The following is a 26,123-nucleotide window of genomic DNA, read 5'->3' as shown; positions in this document are numbered from 1 at the left end:
CTGGAATTAAAACAATACATCCCTTTAGTAAACCCTCTGATAACTGGAACCCTGATGTGCATGACAACTAAATGAGCTTATTTGAGTTGAACTTTGTCTAGCTATTACAAAAAAACACACGAATAAATAACTTAAAAATGGTATATTACACCTTTATATTTACTGCCAATCAATACTGAGGCTGGAATCTTTAGATGAGATCCTGAGTTACTACATCATACTGTGATAATGAATTGACCCGTGTTTACTTAAAAGCTACTTTTTGAAGTTTAGAGATATTATTAAGATAGTCTTTACATATTTCGATATAAGCTTAATAAGATCTCTATCATTTCAATGCTAAGTGCCTAAGAGAAATACATCACTTGAATATTAAATTTGAAGGAGGGTATTTTTTAATGAAAAGTGAAAAATCAACCTGCAGCAATTGTGGACTTGGAATTTTCACTTACTATTGTCTTCCAAAACAAGATAAAGCTAAAAAGTTGGATGATATGATCATCTTCCAGATATTAATAATGTCCTTCTCCTCCTCCCTGTATGCTGGCCTCATGTTGGAACCAGCAAAGTCTGCACACCTCATGGACTGCTCCATGGTCAGCACCTGTGCTACACTGCACGTAAAGAGGAGCAGATTCAGTTACAACCACCACACCTCCTCCAGTGCCAGCCTTTTCTGGCTCCAGGATAGCACAGACACTGCATTTGCAGAGCAGCTTAACTTCTTAGCTGTTGAATGATGACCCACTTATCCCACTGGAATATAGGCTACGAGGGAAAAACAAAGTGCTTCAGAGAAAGTGTCCTATACGTGTTTAGTGTAGACACATCTCTGGAAAAAAAAAAAAAAAGGAAAAAAAAAGTTTAAAAAAATCAAATATAGAATTCAACGTTTGCCTATTGATTTCCAGAGTATTTTAAGCCATAATGAGATGAGTGAGAGCTATGAAAAACAAGATACTTAAAAATCTGGTTTACAAGTCTAAAAGGGCTATACCTTCATTCAGCTTTAGAAGTAAACCACGTGAAAAATACCTATAGCATAGACATTGGTTTCCTAATTCATCCGTATATTAACAGCCACATTTTAAAGTCATTACCATTGATTCTAAATTATGGTTCCAGAATGCATCTTAAATGATACAGGGAAAAAGAAAAGAGAAATTTGCTGCTAACCAGGCTAAACAGCTTTCCTTCAGTGGAATGACATCGACTGACACCTAGGAATGTTATTTTTAAATAGCCCATGATATGCTTGTTGTTACAACTGCTCCAAGCACCTGGTGAAATTTGCAGCTGAGAAGGCCTAACAATTTAAAAATAAGTGAATCACAGCTTACTTTTAATGTCAAATAATATAATCACATGTGTTTAGTATTATGCATACTTAGACAAGCTGTCCATCTCTGTTCCCAATAACTTCTTTCCTTCTGTCATCTCAAACTTGACATTTTTCAATTCAAAGTATACAGATTTTTTTTCCTTGGATGCCCTGTCATTAAAACTGTCACAAACTGTAACTATTTATGTGTATCTATGTAGTGTTAACATAGCAAAATCTCCACAGACGTCACACTGGTGCCGTTTGCTCATGTTATTCTGCTGCCAACCCTGGTTTTCACCGCTGCTGATATGATGCCCTTCTGTGCACAGCAGGCCCCCTACCCTTGTTGACTGCTTCCATAGCACTGCAGGCCCAGGCACGCTACCTGTGTTTCTGGTTGTCTTTGTTTTTCAAGTATTTTAGAAGTCACACCTAGTGACACCACATCTTAATGCAAGGCCACAATAATTACATAATAAAGATCGTATATATGGCCTATATAGATAAGTAGCTTTGATTGATCCGAGTTTTGAATTTTTCTCACTAATGGGGAAACCATCCAGAACTCCAATTTTTAAGTCCCTATTTTCAAATGGTTTCACATATGCACACCTCAGCTCTTTACAGCCTTGCAAACATATACCTCAATAGGTCCAGCCAGGCCTTAATAAAAAGAGTGGGGTGAAGGAGGGGGTAGAAGAGGAAAGAAGAATAGAAAAAATAGAAGAAAAAAAAAGAAAAAATAGAAACTCTTGCTTTTTGTTAACTTTGGACTGTCTATACATTTTGGCAAGCAACCTGATGAAAAAACAGCTATTTTGTCTTCATGCTTTTCAGATCATGTCTTCTATTCTTCATCCTCTCCACTCCTTATTCTACAATTCAAAGCATTGCTACACCTTTCCAGTGTCAAACTTACTGATATATCTGATATACCCCAGACAATGATATCTCTCCCCCCGAGCCTGTTATTAAATTTGGCTCCAAATCACTGGCCAGGATAATGTTTTTAATGTTGTTTAATTGAAGATCCTAATGGGTGAAATGTAAATATAAATCAAACTGAAACTTCATTAATTACCACCACAGGTTGCATATGACAGTCCTTAGCAGTAACTTGCATCTCCTGTGAATTTTTTGAACAAACTTTTCACAACATACATAAATTGAACAAGGGGCAGACACAAGCAAACATGGAGAAGGCCTCTTTATCACAGAGCATTGTGATAGGACAAGGGGGGATGGTTTTTAAACTAAAAGAGGGGAGATGTAGATTAGATATAAGGAAGAAATTCTGCACTCAGAGGGTGGGGAGGCACTTCCACAGGCTGCCCAGAGCAGCTGTGGATGCCCCATCCCTGGAGGTGTTCAAGGCCAGGCTGGATGGGGCCTTGGGCAACCTGGTCTAGTGGGAGGTGTCCCTGCCCATGGCAGGGGGTTGGAACTGAGTGGTCTTTAAAGTCCCTTCCAACCCAAACCGTTCTATGGTTCTATGAAACACGTCAATAACAGCAGAACTAAACACCATAAGATGAAATAAGATCTCCATCCAAAATAAAACAAGAAATAAGAATGTCTAGAAAAATAAACTAAATTAGAGGAAACAAATTGGAAAGCTCAGGAAGGATCTTGCCTCCCCACTGCCTGTCACAGCTGGAACTCTCATCTAAATCATTAAAAAACAAGTAAGGATCCTTTTTTAAACTGTTTTTTCTTTCCTTCCTTTTTTTTTTTATATATATTTTTTATTTCCCTTCCTTTCCCTGCAAATTTAAACGATGGCCAAAACTTAGTATTTCCTTCTGTAAATTTCACAGATTCAAACTTGTTTGACACTATCACCAAAATTATCTGTGCCCCTATCTCTTTTCACAGTTCCAGTAAGTACTAGCCTGTTTTTCCTTCCATGACAATCACCATGACCATTTGGACCAAACTTCTATTTTCTTTCCTATGCCTTCTTAGGTTAGTCTGCTTCTCAGAAATAGCACCCCACTTGATTCATGGTTTGCCTTATTTCTGCTGCAGCAGTTCCCCTTTCACAAATGGAACCATTTTCTTGGACTTGTTCCCTAAAACATAGCATCTTTTCCAGATTTTTGCAAATAACTATTAAAACCCATCACTGTAAGAGAAAACAGAAGAAATTAATTCATTAATAACAACAAAGTTTCAAGAGTTGCATGAGATTTTCTGCACACAGACTAGGTTACCATACTTGGTAGCAGTAGATGAAAGCCCACGAAGAGTATGAACCTGATACTTCTGACTCAATTCTCCTTTCTCAAGTCCCCATGGTTGTTTATTCTACTGATACCTTTCTTTGTGGTTAGAGGTGTGCCAGGGGGCTGTTAAATTTTAGTCTAGAGACTTAAATAAATGTGCTTCTTTTTCTTCTATTTAGGAGAACATGCACCATAGCATGAGGAAAATAAGTCAAAGCCTCATCCTCTTGAGAAGTCCACAACTAAGGCTGTTCAAAAACTATCCTGCAAGATCCAGGTGTCCAAGGTGGAAAGTCTTCTATACTAAATCTGAGCAGAGAAAGCTTACAACAGTTTATATATTACAAAGAAAATGTGACTTGACATAACCTTCAATTGCTGTCAGGCCGAAGCAGAAAAAGGGCTGAAGTCAGTTTTGCAGACTTAGTTCTGGAACAGAAGAAAATCATTGTATAATGTAAAAAAAAAAAAAAAAAAGCAGATTTTCTAAGCCTAAGCATAAGATCCTGGGGGCATTTTCACATCAAACTGATTAAGGGGATTACTAAAATACCTCTGTGGAAAGGGTACTTGGCAGGATAGCTGACTCTCTAAGTGGCAAAACACAGTCAACAAAATATAAGATGAATTTAAAACAATTACTCCGGACATATTACTCTGTCTCGAAGTCCATTCAGTCAGTATCTGAACTCACAACAGTCTAGGTACACGACCCTACGAGCTAAAATGAGCACAGCTGATCTCATATTCTGAAGGTGCTGCAAAACATGCAGATCTTTAAATTATGTGGGCACTAACTGACACACTGTCTAATAAACTACTACTCCATTAGATTTCCCAGTTAAGTAAATGTTTATTAGCTTTCCCTTCTATTATCATGTTACTACTCAAAGTACAATGCTTTGAAAAATAGTCATACACATTTAAATTTCACAAGTTAACATCTTGTCTAAGATATTTCGAGTTCCGGATATGCAGATACATTCTATGCAAGTGTTGCTTTTTGGTGTATTTTTTGTTGGTGGTGGTGACTTTTTTTTATTATTATTTTTAGTCCTATTGTAGGTTCTGTAAACCAGACCCTTGAGGGGAAAGTGCCTAGACATTCACCTTTACTGAACTACCCCCAAAGGATCAAAACTCAGAAAAGCCCAGTTTTATTAGAATATAAACTAGGACAGTTACCTGTTTACACAGAGAATATGAAAACTGTGTAGATATGACAAAACTGACATTATTTTCCACTTAACTGTTCCCTTTGAAATTACTTTTAGGTACGTCCTTGTTTCCAGTATCAATTTTGTTTGATGCCATGACTTCCTGGGTTGTAACAAATGCTACCCAGGGTGTTCCTGTCCCCGAGAAGCTTTTTCTGCCTATGCTGCAAAGTTTCTGCCTATCTTTTCACTCTCTGTTCATCTCGACATTTTGCAAGTGTCTGCAACAAGAACCCTACACACTCCAGGTCCTTGCTGTGATTCTCCCCCTGGCCTTCTTCCATCTTTTCTCCTGCCTACCCACCCTGCATTTTTGGAGGCTGCTTTTCTTCCCCTTTTTTTAACTGCTGTTTGCAGGAAGAAAGCAACTCTTCCAAATGTTTATTTATTCCTTAAAACAATATAGCTTGTAAACTGAGAACAAATAAATGAAACACGTTCTGAGTTACAGGGTCAATTCATGGCTTTAATGGGAACTTGGTCCAACCCTATACATGAACAGGACTCCATGTGTTAACAACTTAGATCTTGTTTGTGTACGAATGATTTGACTCATTTAAATCTGGAGGAATAACAGCCAACGACTTTAGTCACTGTGCAGTAATTTATATTGAAAAAATATGAAGAAATAAAATGCTGAAGATGTATTATGCATTATGCAAGTTATTATACACATTATCAGCTTGAGAATATCAAATTTCTTCAGAAGAAACAAAGAAACTTTAACAACTGTTCAAGTTGTGACTGCTCTACTATAGCAACTGAAACCTTCCTATGAATGGGATTTTTACATCATGTTTAAAATACTTGGTAAGTATTGTCAGTCTTGCACCTGCTTCATTCAAGATGAAACCCTAACTTGGATCTCAGTTTCTTACATTAGGTATGTTCCACCTACATACATAAATGAAACATCACTTAGGATTGGGGTTTGAACTCAGGTCTTTCATCCAAGCCAAGTGGTCCCACCGGTCAGTACACAGATGCTCTCCACCTCTTTGCCCAACAGATATTTAAATGCTTAAGTAACACAGAGAGTCCTAATAGAAAAGAGAGAAAGTAACTCCAATGTATTATCACCAGAGGACTTTCCTAAAAGATGGGGAAAAAAAGAACAGAAACTTGAACCTCGGTCTTTAGGGTGAGTTTGTTAATATCAGAAATATATTGGAAAAAGTCTCTCATTCCTTCAATCCCCATCAGTAGCAAGCTTCTGTAAGTTCTGTAAGTCCTTTATTTGTAAATCCATTTTATTAATACCTAGGCAACAAGGGAAATACTGCTTATTGATAATAGGAGCTTTTCCTTTTTGAACATATATTTAGTCTAAGTAAGGGCTTTGGACAAGGATATGTAAGTACATGCCAGAAAGATTACAGTAGGGATGTAGCAAAGCCTGGAATAATCAGAAAGAACTATGAACCCAAAGAAAAAGAACAAGCTACCTGCAAAGCTAGCCATCACTTCATCTTTGTGGTGGTCTGACAAGAAGCAAGTTGTCACAGAGAAAACCTAGACATTCGTGCATCCTGTGATCATTAAGTCCTAGGGAATAGCACACTTTTATGTACTGTTTACTTCCATATGTATTCTCCTGCATGTGTTTTTTGGTTTAAATCACAGTACTTTGGTGCGACTAACTATTCACATATCAACATCATTATCAAGACAGTAGAAAAACTTTGGAGTAAGCAACTAAGTCAGGACATGAGAACCAGAACCACAAAATGGCTTCAGTTGGAAGGGACCTTAAAGACCACCCAGTTCCAACCCCCTTGCCATGGGCAGGGACACCTCCCACCCAACCAGGCTGCTCAAAACCCCATCCAGCCTGGCCTTGAACACCTCCGGGGATGGGGCATCCACAGCTTCTCTGGGCAACCTGTGCCAGTGCCTCACCACTCCGAGCAAAGAATTTCTTTCTAATACCTAATCTAAATCTTCCATCTTTTAGTTTAAAAAACATCCCCCCTTGTCCTATCACTACACTCCCTGACAGAGTCCTTCCACAGCTTTTCTGTAGGCCCCTTCTAGGAACTGGAAGGCTGCAATGAGATCTCCCCAGAGCCTTCTCTTCTCCAGGCTGAACAACCCAAGCTCCCTCAGCCTGTCTTCACAGGAGAGGTGCTCCAGCCCTCTGACCATCTTCATCCCAGAGCCCCTCTTTTGGACCCCCCACACACTTATTGTGCTGGGGGCACCAGACCTGGACACAGCACTCCAAGTGGGGCCTCACAAGCGCAGAGTAGAGGGGGACAGTCACGTCCCTTGACCTGATAGTCACGCCTCTTTTGATGCAGTTGGCCTTCTGGGCTGCAAGCGCACACTGCTGGCCCATGTCTAGCTTTTCATCCACCAGAATCCCCAAGTCCTTCTCTGCAGGGCTGCTCTCAATGAGTTCTTCTCCCAGTCTGTGCTCATGTCTGGGATTGCCCCTACCCACATGCAGCATCTCGCACTTGGACTTGTTGAACCTTGTCTGGTTCACATGGGCCCACTTCTTCAGCTTGTCCAGGTCCCTTTGGACAGCATCCTTTCTCTGTTTTACTGACTGCACCACTCAGTTTGGTGTCATCTGCAAACTTGCTGAGGGTACGCTCAACCCCATTATGCCATTGGTAAAGATACTAAATAGCATTGGTCCTTAAACAGACCCCTGAAGAACACCATTCATCACTAGCCTCCACCTGGACATAGATCTGTTGACTGCAACTATCTGGCTATGGCCATCCAGCCAATTCCTTATCCACTGAACAGTCCATCCTTCAAATCCATCTCTCCAACGTGGAGATCAGGATGTCATGTGGGACGGTGTCAAAGGCCTTACAGAAGTCCAGATAGATGATATTGGTGAGCCTTCCTTTGTTGACTGATGCAGACGAAAAGCTAATTTTGAATTTTGGGCTTATAACAGTTAACTGCTTTTCCCTCAGAATATACAGACCAGGAGAAAAAAAAAAAAAAAAAGTTATCTGCCAGGAATTGAGAATTACAGTTTCAAAAAATAGAGTAGGAACAGTCCCAGGAAAGATGTGTGTATGAAGTCAGAATGTCAAGCTTCCATCCTAAAAAGTCTATTTAGATTTACAGATGCGAAGAGAAATACATTTTTAAAATCATAAAAGAAAATGACTTTTTAAACACAGGAAAGATGTCTCTAAATCAGGGTGGGATCATATTAGTTGAATAGCATAAAGTACTATTAGTGTGAAAGCCATACTTGCTTGCTCTGCGCTAAATTCATTAAAATTACAGAGAGAGGGAGAGGGGGAGAATCAACTAACAGGCATCCAGAGTTTAGGGGAAACTAGCATTGGTGCCAAATTTCCAATAACACCAAATGACTCAACCATGAAGTGCACCAATAATTTAATCACTGCCTTTCCCGCTGTCATCTCCTTCCACTATTTGATGAGTAGCTTCTTAGAAGTAGATGTTGTAGGGGAAAAGGCACCTTTATACTGAAGGGATCTCAACCACAGCATAGCAACAAATTAACTGAAGTGGACCAACAGGAATATATTGCCTTTCTGTGATCAAGCCATTTTAAGTAAGGTACAAAACACGGATTTTAAAAGTAATTTTTATTCCTAGTTTTGAAAAAAACATTTAATATTTTTCTAAGTTATTAAAATACTCTATAACTCCTAAACTTAACAATCAAACATCTGGTTTTCTTTCTATGACTGATGAAATCTCTGCTAATGAAGTTAATATTTTAAACAGAAAATAGATGAAGAAATTAAGGCATATGAATATTATTTTCTGTTGAACAGTATTATAGAAAGGAAATGAAGTAAGAATAAAAAAAATCAGAAAGTTACTTCTTTCCCAATACATTCAGTGAATTCAGTATTCCGGATTTTGTTTTCCTCAAGACATTTTCCCATCTTTAAATAGTATTTACATTGCTGCAAGTTCGTCGTACCTGAAGAAGGGAGAGGGGTTAGTTACATGTCTAAATGATATTAACTGATAATGTTTATCTCTAGTATTTACTGAAAAGTAGGAACTGTAGAAATACCGCATAATAGTTTCACGTCTGAAAGTAATTTTCCTCATCTGAAGAGGTGAGCACAGCTTTTGTTTTCTTCAAAATATTTCAGATACATATCCCTAATCTTGTCTACCATTCAAGAGACTACTGCAATGATCTTATCTTTGCTGTGTGTAGGAAGGTGTGTAGGACCTGAGTCAGGCCTCCACTAATGTTGCTCACGTTTTCTATGCACTATGCTTTTCATATGAAGTACATGCCTTTCTTAAAGTTAAACTCTATGAATATCATTATCGCAAAGTCTTTATGCCATTTTGTACACAGTCATTAAATATATTTCTGGTTTGATAACTACAACATGAAACAAGCTTCAGTAAACACATTTATGTGCTTTTAATTTAAAAGTTTAAGTACATTAACATACAGATTTAACAAAGAAAATTCAACTGATTGTTATGCCTAAAACTAAACTCATACTCCTTTAGAGTCCTGGGATTTATTTATTCAATCAATCATTCAGACTTCTGTGATGGATAACAATCTACTATGTTTGCACGTTTTCAAGAGAAGTGGAAGAATATTCTACTGACACACTCTGAACTATAGAACCTTACAGGGACCTCTAAGCCACAAAAACATGCCTGAGTTACTGAGGGCATAGAAGTTGTTTATTTTTTTTTAATTTTTTTTAATATATAATTTATATAATATACACATTATATTACGTATATATGCAATTTTAGCATGCAACTTAAAATTTTGAAGTTTCTAAATAAGATCTGAATATATATTTCACCTAAAGTCATAATATGTCATAAACTAGTTCCTTAGGAGAGTTAAGGAAAAAAAAATTTGAGATTTAATCAAAAAACTTTTCTGCTGTTTTCCTATTAAATTACACAAATACTACCTTAAAACAGAAACAACATATATATAATCTTGTATTAAATTTAAAAATAGTAATTACAAACAAAACTGTCTTTTATACTTGAATTGCATATCAATTGTTTAAAAGTAAAAAAAAGGTAAAGGTCTTATGTAAAAGACGTCCTGAAGTATTTTAAAATACTAAACTGTATGTTTTCATAAAAAAAGATGCTTAAAATTACCTCATTTCAACTTTCTTCTTGCTACTCGTTCCCTGTTGTGCTACTGAAAAAAATCCCACTTTTTATAGTAACAACAGGTGGCTTTTTAGTTGACCAGTAAAATAGCTTATATTTCTTTACAGAAATAAAAATGACAGTCTGCCTAGATCTTTCCTAAAAAGGCTAAAGAGATTTTTTTTAATCAATCACCATGTAAAGAACTCATTAAGTGACACAGAATTTGCTTCATAAACAAATGCAAACTATATTTCTCCCAACACGCAAAAACGTCCTAACTGCAGTTTATGCAAGTCTGAATTCATGTACTCTTAAAACTTTTCTTCACCTAAAAGAAGAATTCTGAGAAAAGTAGCTTAAATTTTCATAACAGATGTATTTGTTAACATTTCAAAACAGAACATCGAACTCCTGTGAAATAAATCCAATCCCTAAGAAGATTCAGTAGGATTTTCTTGCCTTTTTCTCATTTATTAAAAAAATCTACACTTCTGCTTGATAGACAAATGAGGAAAAATGTAAATCTGTGTCAAGGCACAGATTTGAAGCTGAAAACTTCTAGTGAACTAAACATTTGTACCAGCAACCATCATTAAAATAGTACCAATTCCAACATGATTTATGTTAGCATCATTTGTAAATTATGATGATTGAATAGTCAAGGTTCTTCCAATGCACTAAAATTTATTGCTTGATCTACGAAGCATGTTTTATGATAAAATTTCCTTGCTTTATTTTTTTCCTTTTTTTTTTTTTTTTTGTGGGGAGGGAGGAGGACGGTGGCTGAGGAGGGCTTTTTGCTCTTAATTAGTGATGATAGATTTGGAAGCACTAGACTCATGATTCATTTGATGTTTGAACTCAAAGTGTTCATTTTAGAGAAGCAAAATCCATTTGTAGGCTGGACAGAATTATGCCATTGGGTACTTAAGGTCAACCACAGCTTTACTGTTATGGAATCATATGGCACATAAAGAAGTTAATTCCTCCTCTGCACATTTCTTCTGATTCTGTTCGTAATAGAATTATAGAATTTGTTTATTGTCTCTGAAGTAGGGCACATTGTAGCAGATATACTCAATTATTTTTAGTGATAAATGTTTCAACAAGTACCACATTTTGTATTTGTAGTTGTACTTGAGTGGCCAAAAATGTTTCAAATTCTGCATTTGGATTCTCTTGTTCCACCAGTACTGATTTCAAAGAGATACAAAAGATCTTGTATCTTAAAAAAAAAAAAAAAAAAAACAAAACAAAAAAAAAAACACCTCCCTTATTTATTTTTTGTGGGATTTTTTTTTTTTTTTTTAAACTCTTACCCTCACTATAGGACATCACAACTCTTATTTATGTTCACGGCCTTAAAATCTCTTTCTAGTTTCCAAAGAACACTTATATTCTTTGTTACATGTACCTAATATTCAAGAAATAAACACACAACTCCAACAAATCTTACAGGAAGTGCACAGATCTACAAAACTGTAAGACAGCAGTCTAGCAGCACTGAATTACAATGGACACTTTTGCATTGTGTCCACGCCCTAACTGAAAGTTGCTTCCCCTTTTCACCTTGTCCAGCAATGAAGCGAGACATATTTTGGGAGGGTACCCAAAGCTGACCTGAAGCACCATGCCCAGTGATGCCAATTCTCATATGAGAGTATAAATACCCTTGAGAAGAGAGATCAGTTGGCTAGGTAATAAAAGCTAAACTTGGTAGCTCAGAAATCTCCACTACAAAATAAACATTGAGGGAGATGAGTTACAAAGAACAGTTTCCAAAACAGTCCTGGAATGCTTTGTTTCATGACCAGTGAAACCAAAGACTGACAGAAGACAAAAAACTATTTCCCTATCCAGGATCTCCCTTAAAGTCTTTTCTTTAAATGAAACTGTCACAATGTATTAGATGAGTAGTTTTACCAAATTAGTTATTTAAGTCCACGAAATCATCATCTGCAATGAAGGAGATACAGAACAATGCAGAATAGGGTACCTGCTGGATGGTTGGGTTTTCCTTGTTTGTTTGTTTTTGAAGAAGTTAGCATTATCTGAATCATGTTAATTACCCTTGCCAAATCTGGGGATATGATCTTTAATTATTAGCTTGTTTACTGCCAAAAGAAATATACTCTGTTCTACTGGCATTTGTATATGCCCACTGATCTTGGAAACAAAAACAAGGCAATTATAATTTCAAACTCTACTAAATGAAAATTTAATATTAATTTACTCTCTCACATTTTGTACTTTATTTTCATGAAAAAATATAAAGACTATGCATATATGCATTTATAATGAAAGCTACCTCCCTTTCCAGCTTCTTTTTTTTTTTTTTTTGTGACCAATTGGCAATGTTCACTGGATAGAACATATTTGAAGTACTGCTTCTGTTGGAATGATACCATGACATAGTATTTTAGTATCTGGCTGAATGCTACAACTATGAACAAAACAGACATATTGAACAAACATTTTACTGTATTCCATGTGAGTGGCATGGCTATTTATGTGCAATGTTCATTTTAATGAGCGATTCTGTCAAGGAAAATAAAACTGTGTTCATGGTTCAATAAATGAGTCTGATGATTAACCAGACTTGACAGATTTTAACCTCTAATGTTTTAATTCTCTGCTATCAATGATGCAACTTTTGCTAAGCTAAATATTTAAATTTGAAAGAATAATTTTTGTTTATATCAGCTGGAAAAAAAAGATTTATGGATTACCTTTGGCGAATTGCATGACATTAAAAATTTATATAACAAATTTGAAGGCATGTATTCCAACTACGAGCTTATAAAATTCAACTGAATTAATTTTTGTATTTTTACATAGGAATGCATGATGCATTCTAATTATCAGCTCAAAAAATAGGAACCTATCTTCAGGAATGCATAAACACTGAAAAATACTTAGTCTTATCAGTGATATGCGGAAACTTGCATGCACACCAAAAATGCATGCACATAAAATACTCCTTCATGCTGTTAAATCTTATTTTTCACCCCTTACTCACCAATTTTCAACTTCACAGGAAAAACCAACATCACTGCTGTAGTCTACCACATCCCATCTGCTTTTGGTAGTAAGTATACAAATGATATGTTTTGTATTATTTTGGATATTAAAAAAATACAATAAAACAGATTGGTTTGTCCTTTTAGAATATAGGCATTATCACAAGGAATGAGGATGAAATCTTATGCCCACTGAAACTGGGAAGAGTATTTACTACTTCAAAAAACTGGAAAATCAACTGAATATTCAAATATTTTAATTTAGTTCTTCCACCATTCTAAAAAGAACTTCTTCATAAGATGCGTTTTACTTCCACGACTTCTAGTAAATTGAGTAAGATTCCTTCTGTGACAAAGCAAGCTCCTTTTAAGCATTTGTAGTGAAAAATGTCTGGTGTTTGATTTTCTATTCAGAGACAAAATAAAGTTTGGATCTTTTATAGCTTCAAGAAGGCAAGAAGTCTATTTTACTTCTACTTTATTCCTATTACTATGGTAACCCAAACTATCATCATAGATGCTCAAAAAAACCAACCCACCTGCTTCTTTTTGATATTATGCTAGCTGAAGAGCCTTCAAATGTTCTTGTTTTATTAAGCTCTCTCATTATTTAATAGGGCAAATGTTACTAACATTCTCATTTTCATATTTCAGGCTTCATAAACATGTTGGGATTAAAAATACAAACAACAATATAAAGATCATATATATTAAAAAAAAAATCTTTTTAAATGTTAAAAAAGAAAATTGGCGATTATAGATACCTATATTCAGTAAATACTCAAAGTCCCCATTTGAGAACAGAGCTACTGTTTCTGCTCTGAGCTATGCACCAGCACAGAAAAACAATGCTAAGATTGTGCTCAAGTGCTCTCAATTATTTTTTTCTAGCTCTTGAGGCAGGTAACTCAGTGCTTTGATAACTAGCTTAACCTTCCAGTTGAGAAAATATTTTGAAGAGCTGATTTCATGAACAGGAAGATGCAGGGATAATTATGAAAAAGTTAGACTCATGGAGCAATTAATCTCACTCTGCTTACTATGTGCTCAGCTATAAACCTCGAGCTTAATATCCATAACCTAAATGGGTATAGAAACCAACCAATAAGATATATATATTTATTTATTTATTTATTTATTATTATTATTATTTTTACTGCAGCACGTATAACTAAGTCTACTCTGGAGATTTATCTATTATAGGGAAAAAGTCAACATGCTTTCCAGGCTCATTAAGTAACGGAGTTCAAAAACTGCCTGTCCTGTGCAAATGGTTAACTGAATAATGCCATTTATGTTCATCTCTATCAAATAATAATTTTACCTTTAAAGTATTAAAACTTACATAACTTTTTCATAAAGCTACCTATATTTACAACCAAAGTTGTTTTAAAACTAAACAAGTGAATTTTTAATTGACAAAAAAAAAATGGTATATTGATAGAAATCTTACTTTTGAGAAAAGATAATGAACTTCAACTTTAGTATCTGCATTTTTTTGACTTTCCAATTATAATGTAGATATCTTTCAACCTGATAGAGTTCTAGCCTGCTATCATTTCAGATTTTTGTGTCCATTTTTTCCAAAAACAGAGAGGATGTCATTTATTCTAAGATGATATATTTATTACATTTGAACACAACTGTCTGAAAAATGTGCACTAAAGCTTGTCCATCTAAAACCCAAAGACTTGTAAACATTAACAGTACAATTCCAATCTCACATATTCTGGTATTTCTCATTGTCCTAGATAATTTATAGATTTTATACCAAATCTAGATTAGAGAAAAAAAATGAGAACTGTTTCATGGCAACTATTTATTCTGAACGTCAGCTTTTAAAAATAAAGGAGGCATGTTGCCAAACAGAGCAATTTTTATTTTTATTTTTAAGCACACCAGGTTATCATTGTTATCTTTATGCCACTCCTAATAAGAATGTAGCATGAAAAATATTGCAAAAAGAAAAAAAAAAAAGTGCTTTCATGCAAATGATTTCATAAAGTATAAGAAAAACAATTAATACAATTAGAGGTAGCAAAACATTTACTGATAATGCAGTTAATCAAAATTTAAAAGAATCTATCCAGTAGTAGCTTCATTTAATTTCTTTTTATTCAAGGGAAGACCAATATATACTCAGCACAAAAAGTGTCATGATGCGGGGGGGGGAAAGCAGTTATGAACAGTTGTCTTTATCTCAGAAATCTTTCCACATTATTATTTTGCCTTTAGTCTGAAAAGCAGATGATTGAAAGAAAGGGATCTAATAATTCATTTATTACGAGGTAATGGAAATTAATTTACTTTTTGTTCACATGGATGCTCTAAACACTAATTTCTTGAATAAAGGAAAGAAAGATCAAAGTTTCATGACATTTTTTATCTACTTTCCTCTTCCCAACATCTAACGACCCTTTCCAAAGTTATTTTTCCTGACTCTTTCAGACTTTTTAGCAATTGCTTTTTTTTTCTTAAGTAAAAACATACATCAAGAAGTCTTTTAGTTATCCAAAAAGAAGAGAAACCACTCGTTCAGTTACGAAATTATAAAAAACATTCTTTTCAAGCAAGGAAAGAAAGGAGAAAGTTTCAATACAAAATGAACAGCTATGCTAGCATAGCCTTGGGAGAAGCCTGAAGACTGAGCTTTTGATTCAGGAACTTAACAAGGAAATGATCTTTGTTTTTCTTTCCTACACAGAAAATTTCAGCATAACAATTCTACAAAAACGGCAAATATATAATAATGGACAGATTTTGCTCTCGAATAGCTTCCAACCTACACAAAGTGGCTGAGTATGGGTAAAGTGGGAATTCAGAGAAACAGTTACCGTTAAGTAGCTCATTCTCTTGTACAAGTAACATACAACTAACTGAAAATCATTCTCCGGATACTCCATCAGGTCTCCACTGATGGCCAAAGACCAAATAAATTAAAAATATAGCTCTGTTATAACAGAAAGCTCTGTATTGTTGACATTTCAATCAACGTACAGTTTATGTACTTTCTGAGTTACTTGTGTCTAATTGGCACTAATGGTCCTTTGGTAGATGTGTCTGTTAGTTTGTGTAATATTCACATTTGGGCAACCATAGCATCTTGCAACCAGGTGTTTCACAGTTGATTGTTTCATTTTTGAATAGGCATTTCCTTTTGAACCAAGACTCACAAGATTTTCATTTTCTTTAGCCAAGTTACTGTTTTATGAGTGACATTTCTATTCCTCTTTCCCATGTTCTCAATAATTGTATACTACTGTGGCCTCTCTTCAAGGTCAAAGTGCATTACGTTTAATCTCACCCCAAAATGGCAGTCTTTCCAAAAGGATAATCATCTTGCTATGTAACTTCTGTAGTTTTAATTTATGAATCTTCAGGATAATATGGCTCATTAACTTATAACTACACAACAATTCTCTCTTGCTGTTGATTACATTTTGCTTCTGAAATTCAGCATGATAATTAAACAAAAAGTTGACTTTTTCAGAGGACAACCCATAGCATAAGACCATAGGATGACCAAGATCTATTTTTCCAAGTGGTAATAACTAATTCAGAGACATATTACTGTAGTAGTAAATAATTAAGCTTATTCTTACATCAGTATTACTTTTTAAACTTAAATCTCTGGAACCCCATAAGCAAAGACCTAGACAGCAAAGATGGGGGGTACAATTGCCTGCTTCTCTCAGTCTAAAAATCATTCCTGAGACCTATTTGGTAGCTATCGCAAGTTACTGTAAGGTAAATGCATTCCTAGCTGTCCACCTGCAAGGGAAAAACAAGCATCATGCTTTGCTAACACTGTTGTTGGTCCTTTCTGTAGCAAGGCCTGGGGCAAAAACAGCATGAAGATTGAGCCATGTTCTCAAAGGTATAGGTTGCACTTGAATTTCCTTGACTCTTATGTAGGACCTTTGCACTTCAAGTTCTGCCTACGTGAACTTGTACTCTGTATGATCAGCTGGAGAATTAGCAACTAGGTGCTCTAAAATTAGGCTCAAGGGCTGCACAGCTCAAAAAAACAGAAGTCTATTGAATTTGTGAACATTGTTCCTGCATTAGTAATAAAATATTTCAAGATTGTCTTATTCTGATTATTTTGCAGCTTTCACAGGATTTTTAACTTCATTTGAGACTCAAAAATGATAAAAATACTAAACAATGTTTTCATTTCTGCAAATTCTCACTGTCATGTCCATTTTTTCCATGATACAGCCTCAAGCTCTACTGTATACCCAAGGTCTCAGCACTAGCAGTATTTACTTTATCTTGGAATGAAACAATTTTCCCCTTAGGCTTCAAAACTGTGGCATTCAGAGAGCAACTGACTCTCCAGTTAAAGATCAGAGCAGTTCTGCCTGTAATTGACCACTTCCCTTGAAGATTACAATTCACACACACTTTGAGAAGAGAGGCCCCTGGATTTGATATGGTAAGAGAAAGAAAAGCCCTTTTCGGCTCTCTTCCTGTACCTCACAACTGAAGAAAGAAGGCTACTAAGGGATCCTTGACACATGCAGGTTCCCTGCCATCCATGCTGCTGAAATTCTACCACTGTGGGAACACAGTCAGACACGTGCCTTGGCCTTTTATTTAACAATCTGGGGGATCTGTAATGGAAAAATAGACATATGGAGTCTTCCTTTTCTGTGTAGCTCCATTTCATATAAAACTGGGCCTGAAACCCTGCACCAAAAATCCAGGCTTAAATAAATTGCTTTGTATTTATGAGTTGCCTTTACACTTAAGGGTCCCTCTGGTAAATCTCAAGAAAGAAAATTAGAAGCACTTTTGAATGCCTCTTTTACAAAACCAATTCCTAGGAAATTAAGGAAACTGAAAACAAGGGAAATTAAATCTGAAATACATAAAGAGAACATTAATTATGAAGTGTGAAGGAAGAGTCATTCAAAATCAATTCAAGAAGGATTAAGTGAAAAACATGGAAAGTCAATGCTCACATTAGTGCTGTAATGATACCCTTCTAGAATGCTTTAATTTAATTTAAAAAAAAAATCTAGTCCCCAAAATGAATTGCTTTTAAGTGAGCAAAGTGTTGGGCCAATGTACAAGCAATTTTGACAGGGCTTGTCACAGAACAGCCCAAGAATCACATCTTGCTGTTAAAATAAACAGATAAGCCCACATAACAAAAGAAGCTCAAGACTGAATGATGTTACGACACTTGCCACAATTATACTGATTTCAGTTCTACTTCCCACCGGTTCATGGCTCTGAGAGAACAGAGACCAAATTTGAAATTATTAATCCCTATCACTCCTGTTATCTGAACACAGAAGAATATCCATCTATAAAGTTTTTAACTAGGTATGGCTAGAACAATTTCTATCACAACAGAGCCATAACTAGTGACATTTAATTTGCAGTAGTAAAAGATGAATTGGCCTCCTATGTGTTTGAAGTTCAGACTTGGACACATTTTTAAATCAAGCTTGAAAGTGATCTGAATTAACCACCCGGCACAATTTCAGTATTGTGACTACTGCTCTGGAAATAAGGGATTTTATTAGATACATAAGTTCACTTTTATTCTGGAACATACATAGATGTGGCATTACAAACTTTCTTCTGAAACAGAAGGCACAGTAATGAGGATCTTTTAATCTTCCAAAAAGAATGCTTTTTCTTCATCTCTTACTCTTGTAAACATGGGGTATGGAAAAGCCATTAAATCAAATAGAAAGAATACTAATATATCACTATTTCATCCAGATTTCGAATGTCTTTTTAAATTCAGGTGTGAATAAAGAAGAAAAAAAACTCACAGCACAATTTCATTTTCTTGAAATACTGGAGAAATCAAGTATTACTTTATATATTCTTATAAAAAAGAACGGTACAGTAAACTAAGTTATGGAAACTAGACCACTGAAAAGCTATTATTAAAGAAGCTCACAAAAAAATCACTATGTACAACAGCGCATTGTTATATTCCCACTATATTTGACATACTGCAAGTAGCGACAAGTGTAAGTACATTTAACCACTGTGACTGTCTGGTGTGAATTTGGCTGTATTCCTATTGTTCATGTTTCATGTGAAAAGGTTTTTAAAAGATACTGAAAGGAAATTAGGTCAAATAAGATGTACTGTATTCTATGAATAAAATAGCTACACAGTTTCTCAAACACCGCCTATTTGTGCCAGGAATCCTTTTATATTTAGTAGGATGCTGTTAATAAATTCAAACCACATATCTACAAATGGTTCAAATCAGTCATTGTCTCCACCACCACACACAGACAGGATAGTAGGGATGCAATTTAGCTCAAATAAGGTACTACACGGGAAGAGCAATCAAAAGCCTACTGATAACTGATCCCAGGGAGATCTCTATCCTTTTCCGCAACTTCTTTGTTCCCCTTTGAGGGAATGGACTACCAACAGGTCAACACTAATCTATCCCAAATTACTACCAATTCCATAGTCCTCCAAAAATCTAACAGTCAAGGGAACACAAAAAGGGGCTACTGTCCTCATATTATCCATAAAATGTGCAGCTTCAGTAAAAACTAATTAAAAAATAAAAAACTAAAAATTAAGATGAAACAGAAAGTAAAGTGTCATTTTACTGTAAGGAGACTCCAATTTTGGGTTACCAAGGGCATTCCCTCCTTGCTGGTTGGTTTATTACACTGGTACTTCATTTGTAACTACAGCTCACAGAATTCCAAGGTTTTTCAAAATGACCCTCACACATGCAGCCTGATAATATATGAAGGAGGAGATGAACGGGAGGGAGGGGGGAAATACAACTTCATCTCCCAACATGTGAATTTCATGGTGCTTACTGTGAAACCCAAGAGATATGGTGTTACCCAATCTTACTATGCAAAATAGTTAGGAGAGGAATTTAGAAGGTCTTCACAACTGAATGAATACCAAGGTAGTTTTTCAGTTGTTTGCTTGCTTCCTGTTATTTTTTTTTTTCCTTTAATATCTGTTTCATCAGATCTCCCCATTACTGACACCGAGACATTTGTGAATCAGTTCCACATTTGCCTGACCACCTACTTAAATTTATAAATCTCAAGCATAGCCCTCACTCCCTCCTCTTCAGAGTGAAGCTCTGAGGCTCCTCTGATCTCTCTCCAATGGCAGCTGCTCCACACTCTTGATGATATTAGCAGCTTCCTACTCCACCCTCTCTAATTTCACCAAATCTTTCTTGACATGCAGAAACCAGATTGTGCTGCACATTGTGCTCAAGAGGCGGCCCTAGGAAGTTTTTAATACAACTAGCAAAAAATTTCCCTGTGTATTCTTCTTGGTGGCGCTCTTAATGATACCTAACAGCACCTTTGGTTTCTAGTCTGTACACTGACGTGATGACTACAGAAAACCTTCAAGAAAAACTTAAAGAGTCCCCTCCTGTGTTCTGAACACCAGCTCTGAATTCAAGCACGCAAAACCATTTTTTTCTCCTGTGATGTATTACATCTATATACACTAAAACTCACCTACCACACTTCTACCCACTCAGTTTTGTGAGATCTTCCTGGATATCCTTTTCATCAGTGTAGCATTTGACCACTCAGAAGGGCTTAGCATACATCACTAGCTAACTTGGAGCTTCCCCCCAACCCTCCTTCCAAAACAGGTGACCCTCATGTGGTTGTGGTGAATTTTTAACACCTAACTTACCTGTTTGGTCTAATTTTTCCCAAATTTACTCTTATTTACCTCCTCTGACATACCCAACAAAAAAAAGTGCATCTAGTCTTGGACTTTCCCTGGAGTTTTCAGTGGTAAAGATTGATGCTTGGCCTTATCGCCTAAGCACTCCTTTTAAATCAGACAGAAGGTGGGAATTCTTCAGAGAACGGGGGTTTAGATCACAAGCAGCCTTGCCCTGTTCTGATTCCTTAAAACATGCTTTCAAATGATAGATCTACATAGTATGTAACAACTTAAGGTACACATTTTTATAATGCAGGTGATATGATTATTAAGCAGATTAATTGAATTAACTGTCTTTTTGTGGCACATAGCATTGAAAAATACTCAAACCAACATAACTGCTAAAAACGCATGTTGATGAAGGAAAGAGCAGACTTGTATTGCTGGTGGTGGACATGATACAGTTTAAAGCCATGTGAAAGTCAAAATTAAGGTGAATGATTTGCCATCACTATCATGAAGTTATCAAATGTTTCTGACTTACTTGTTCCGATTATGCCCTCGTGATGTAATAACTCAGAATTTTAATCCCTGTTAGTTACAGGAAGTGAAACTTTGAAAGACTCAAAGTTATGGTATGCTGGTTTACTTATTACAACTTCTGGAACATAACACAAAAATTGGACACTTGCATGTGGCCTATTCCTCTTCTATTTCTATTAATTTCCTTTTTAAGGCTAAAATTGATAAAATACAAAATGTGAGCTTCAGCTATTCCTCACTTAGAGACCTACTTTCCTGCCTATATAGAAAACAGTTTTATGAAATATAGTGTTTGACGTGGTATTATATGTAACAACAGCTTATAAATGAAGACATGGAAAATTTTTATAAGTTTTGTAATTTTTCTAAGATTATTACATGCCCTAAAATGATAATGAAGTAGATTGTAGTGTGATACAATCAACAGTACTGATCCACAACATCTAATAAAGCAGACAGTAGTAATTACACTGGTTTTATGCCAATACCATCCCTGATTACTAGACAGGCACATACAGTAACATCAATTGGTTGACTGGCTTGTATTTTATTCTTATTATGTTTTGTATCCCACCCTCCACTTTCAACTCAATACACAACATTAGGGATCATCGAACTTCATGGTTGACTTGAAGATTATTCAGCTACGAATGAGACACCAAGTAAAACATCCTTCATTAACAAACAAACAAAAAAATATAAAACTACTTCATCGAGGCTTTCTCTCACATTAAAAAAAGAAAAACAAAGAAGATAGTTATGTTTTTATTAATATAAAAATGTGGAAATAAAGAAGAAATAATTATTTTCAATCATGGTATTTGATTAATGTATATAGAAGTTTCTCTACAAATATTTACCTGTAGGTGGACTGTAGATAGTTTGTGCAAGTGAACGTTGCAATTCCATTTAAATAATTTGAAACGCAAAGATTATACGTTTGTGTTGTTCCCATTCATATACACAATACAAAAAAGTTTCATTTATATGTTGTCTGAAACCGGAAGAGTGATATTGCACTCCTGTTTCACTGTAATTTTAAATTCATAACAGATAATTTAATGTAGTCCTTCATTAAGATTTGATTTTCTTTCCTAACTTGAGGCATCACAATTCAAATGTCATCAACAATGTACATTTTGCCATCAACAATGTCATTAGTGACAGGAAAATACGCAAGAATAGCTAATTCTCTACTTGCTTAAATTGGCACTGAGCTATTTGGACTAAATCTTGAAATGCAGATTGCAGATTCTATTTTACTTCTCAAGCAACACAACTCTGTGTATGAATGGATGGGTAAAGTCAGAATAGTTTGGAAAATACAGGGAATATCTGCACAGCAGTCCACAAAATACTTTCCACATATACTATACACATATGAAGTATTATTGTCTTTTAGTGGTATGAGACAACAACCAGCTTTTGACAGACTGGAAGCTGATAAAGTGGCTTGATCCAAGTTAAACTGAGAAATTTAAGACGTAAGAAATCAGTGTGCCTTTACTAGATTAAAGCAAATCTTGTTAGATATAGCTGAGTTAGCAATAATTATTTCTATTAAAGTCAGACTATGGAACTGAACTGATTATAAAAGAGACTCAGTGAAAACTTCATATATGCACACAGCGTTTTTATGGCAGTGAAATCCAAGATGAGTACTTTGCCTTTCATTTCTACAATTCCAGTATTATTTTCAGAAAAAGATGCTATAGTAGTTTATACATACGTACGTTCAAGTGATTTAATTGATACTTAATGTCTGTGGTATGTCCATGGTTATAAAAAACAAACTCCTAATTTATGTCACAGCTTCCTAATTAGAGCAAAGCAGATTCATTCAACAGCACAAAAACACAACAGGCCTCTACATAATTTTTGTAGAAGTAGCAAGAGCTCATCGTGATCTATGAGTTTAGTTTAAATTCAAGTTTTGGACCACATTTTGGAGAAATCAAAGAGGCAGGTTAGACCTAAGCACTTGCTTGCAAAATTCACTGACACCTGAGATTTTTGCTCCCCACTCCCACATTCAAAACAAAACTCATAAAATGTTACTCCATATGATACCTGACAATCACCATGAGTAAGCATAATTAAGGTGAATATATCCCCGAGCACTGCTACTAAGTTCAAATTATTTCAATAAAATTATGAGTCATATTACACTTATATCAATATAAATGTGTTGGAGTTAGAGCAATTAGAGAAGACTGTGCTTTTAAGCTCTCCATGCTACTCCTGTGCCTCTCTTGCCACATGTAAGAACTAACACTGTCTGACTAGTCCCAAAGCCTATATATAACGTGCCTACTGTCATACAGGCTATGTAACTTCTCCAGAGCTATTCTGCAATATATATCACCCAACTGTAAAGCACAAAGAGTAACATGAGCAGTGCAGTTTTAATCCTGTATTTCCACCCAAAAATCCAACCGTTTCTTCTCATATAAACACTTCTACCCTAACATACCTTCACTCCACCTTCCACATCCTCCTCCTCTGTTCTTTCACCCGTAATCACATCTGAGCTGCTGTTTCATCTGTCTGCCACACTGACACAATTAATTCAAAAATACCTATGTGCTGATGGATGAACAGGTACATATGTGATTAGCCTGCAGGCCAATCAAAGCAGGTAACTGTAAACATCTGCTTGTGGTGGCACAAATAGGAGATTTTCCTTTCTATCAAAACTACACAAGGAGGCAAGATGGTAAAAAATAAGGGGGGTGGGGAGGTTAGACAGGACACAACTACAGATGGATGAATAAATAATAAACTTCATTTCCAAAGCCATCAGTAGTTGAGACTAGAAATCAAGAGAAGTAGAAAAATCTAAAGACTTATTAAAAGTTACAAAAACATCATCTGGAAAAACAGTAGTCCCTGATATTTTCATCTTAGGAAAGCCTGAACATCACAACCTCAGCATAACCAAAACAACAACAGCAAAAGTACACTAAAACTGTCTGCACTGTGGGCAGCTAAAATGTTATTCATTCATTTAGCATTTCTGCCTTCTTACTAAATTGGTTGTTATAAGCTGCAACCTAATCAGAAATACTTAATTAAAAGATTCCCAGAATAATATATAAAATTATTATTAGGCTGGATTCATGCAAGAAAACAAAACAAAAATCTAACCTCACAAAAGCATCCAAGCTAAGTCAGAAAACACTGCCTTTTCTGTATTGTGAGAGAACTTAATTTATAGCTACTACTTATTAAAACAGATTCTTTAAAAAAAGTCATCTTACAAAAACTTCCATTTCAGAAAGCTAGAACTCAATTCCCAGCACAAATTCACATATAATTCAACACTAGAGCAGCTTCTCAAATGTACTTTATAGTATTATGACTAAGAGGTAGCTGAATTGATTTTCAATTCAAGTGAGAAATCAAGTTAACCTCAACCTCCCAACAGAGAAGTGCATTCTAGTAGAGCATGGGAAAACATCTAAAGGTTTTTGTGGTTAACACAAAACCCAGTTGCTAATGCAACAAAAAAAAGATACTGTAAAAGTTCAATCTGCCTTCTAAAGAGTCTCCAAATACCACATTTCCTGGGATGAGAAATGATGTCCTTCCCCACCTGATGAGGATCTGGCTACAATATATTTGACATTTTCAGACTATCATAGTGTAAGTAGGAGAAACTGGCAACAATGCAGATGCTTGACTTCTCACAGTACAACCACATCTGGCCTGGATGGGACATCTCAACAAAATCACAACACACTCTTCTGACTCTCAGCGTAACATCTTCATTATTGTCATCATCAAGGCCATGTCAAGCCCAAACTACAATTTAATTTCCCTTCTCTAGTACTCAGCAAACAAGCAGCTAAGAAGATGAAAGCCAAGAAAAACATATAAAACATTGAACAAGAAGTAAGAAACACTTCGGTGTGCTCATGGTAACAAAATGTGGTTATGGATCAAAAAAAGATACTTGAAAACCTAACAAATAAAATTAATTACTTTAAAAATACACCAAAGAAACACTATCCTTTTGATGCAACATATCCAAAAGGATTAAAAATTTATAGTAAATATTGACATTCTCCTACCTTTACTCATCTCTTAAGAAGAACAGCACTAACAATGAACAGGAACTTCAACTACAGGTTCACTTTACTTAAGAAGAGTGAAGATCGCACTGCAAAATGGCAGAATGATAAAAACAAAATAAATGTTCTTCAATTTCATAATGGCCAGGAAGAGTAGGAAAACTGTTTGAAGGCCAGCCTATTCAGAATACTAAGGCTCAGAACATCCAGAGTATTAGTGGGCTTTCCAATGCATTATTACTGTTCCTGGTATTTACCTAAAGGTTTTACTTCTCTTGAGAAAATAAGGTTTACTGTGGCTGATCCACTTAGCATTTCCCATGCTGGAAGGTTAAACCACTGCTCAATACCAAGGTTTCTACAATGGGAAAAAAAAATAAAAATGGGCCAGCTGGATTAGTTGAATGTTTCAGAAAAACATGCTTTCAGAAATTGATTTTTTGAACACCGAAGAATGAAGTACTTAAAAAAGAGAGATTAATGAGCTATACTCTTGAGTGAAGCTAAAACCACAGAACCTGACTTTAAAAGATAAAATGCTTGCTGATTATTGAAAAGCTCCCTAATTCACCTGGTATCATCTAAATAAATTCAAGAACAAACATTTTCTGTTCTTCTCACAAATCAAACAACTGATCAAAACTATTTCTTATTATTTTACAGCGGTTAAGTTCTAAGAGATTGCCCATGAATTAAAGAGAGCTATACATTCAATGTAGCATTCATTTGTAATGTTTTTAAAGTAGTGTTCTGGGAAGGATTTAGTAACTACTCACTGAACAACACATTCTGGTTCACACTGAGAAAATTAGTTAGTTGTTGAGAAAACAAAATAAAACACAACATCCATATTAAATATATACATATATATTCAAATGTGTATCTCGTTCCTGAAACAAGCATGATTTCAACTAAAATCCAAGACAGTTTCTTGGATGAGAACATGCAGACTGTATGTTGTCTATCACATT

The 26,123-nt window shown here is 35.5% G+C and overlaps 1 protein-coding gene and 1 long non-coding RNA gene across 5 annotated transcripts in view; both read right to left on the bottom strand.

The window, feature by feature from the left end:
• The window catches only part of LOC308187554, a 63,572-nt gene extending 38,470 nt beyond the window's left edge, over positions 1-25,102 (bottom strand). For both annotated transcript variants that reach the window (XR_013944775.1, XR_013944776.1), the window contains exon 1: positions 1,101-25,102. This is a non-coding gene — a long non-coding RNA (uncharacterized lncRNA). The remainder of the gene's footprint in view (positions 1-1,100) is intronic.
• Positions 1-26,123, bottom strand: part of CADM2 (cell adhesion molecule 2) — a 659,818-nt gene that overhangs the window by 541,549 nt on the left and 92,146 nt on the right. The window lies entirely within an intron of this gene.

This window comes from Anser brachyrhynchus (assembly GCF_964034855.1).
Source record: "Anser brachyrhynchus genome assembly, chromosome: 1".
Lineage (NCBI taxonomy): Eukaryota > Metazoa > Chordata > Aves > Anseriformes > Anatidae > Anser > Anser brachyrhynchus.
Note: the sequence above shows the minus strand (reverse complement) of the source record. Positions and strands in the feature narration are given on the sequence as shown.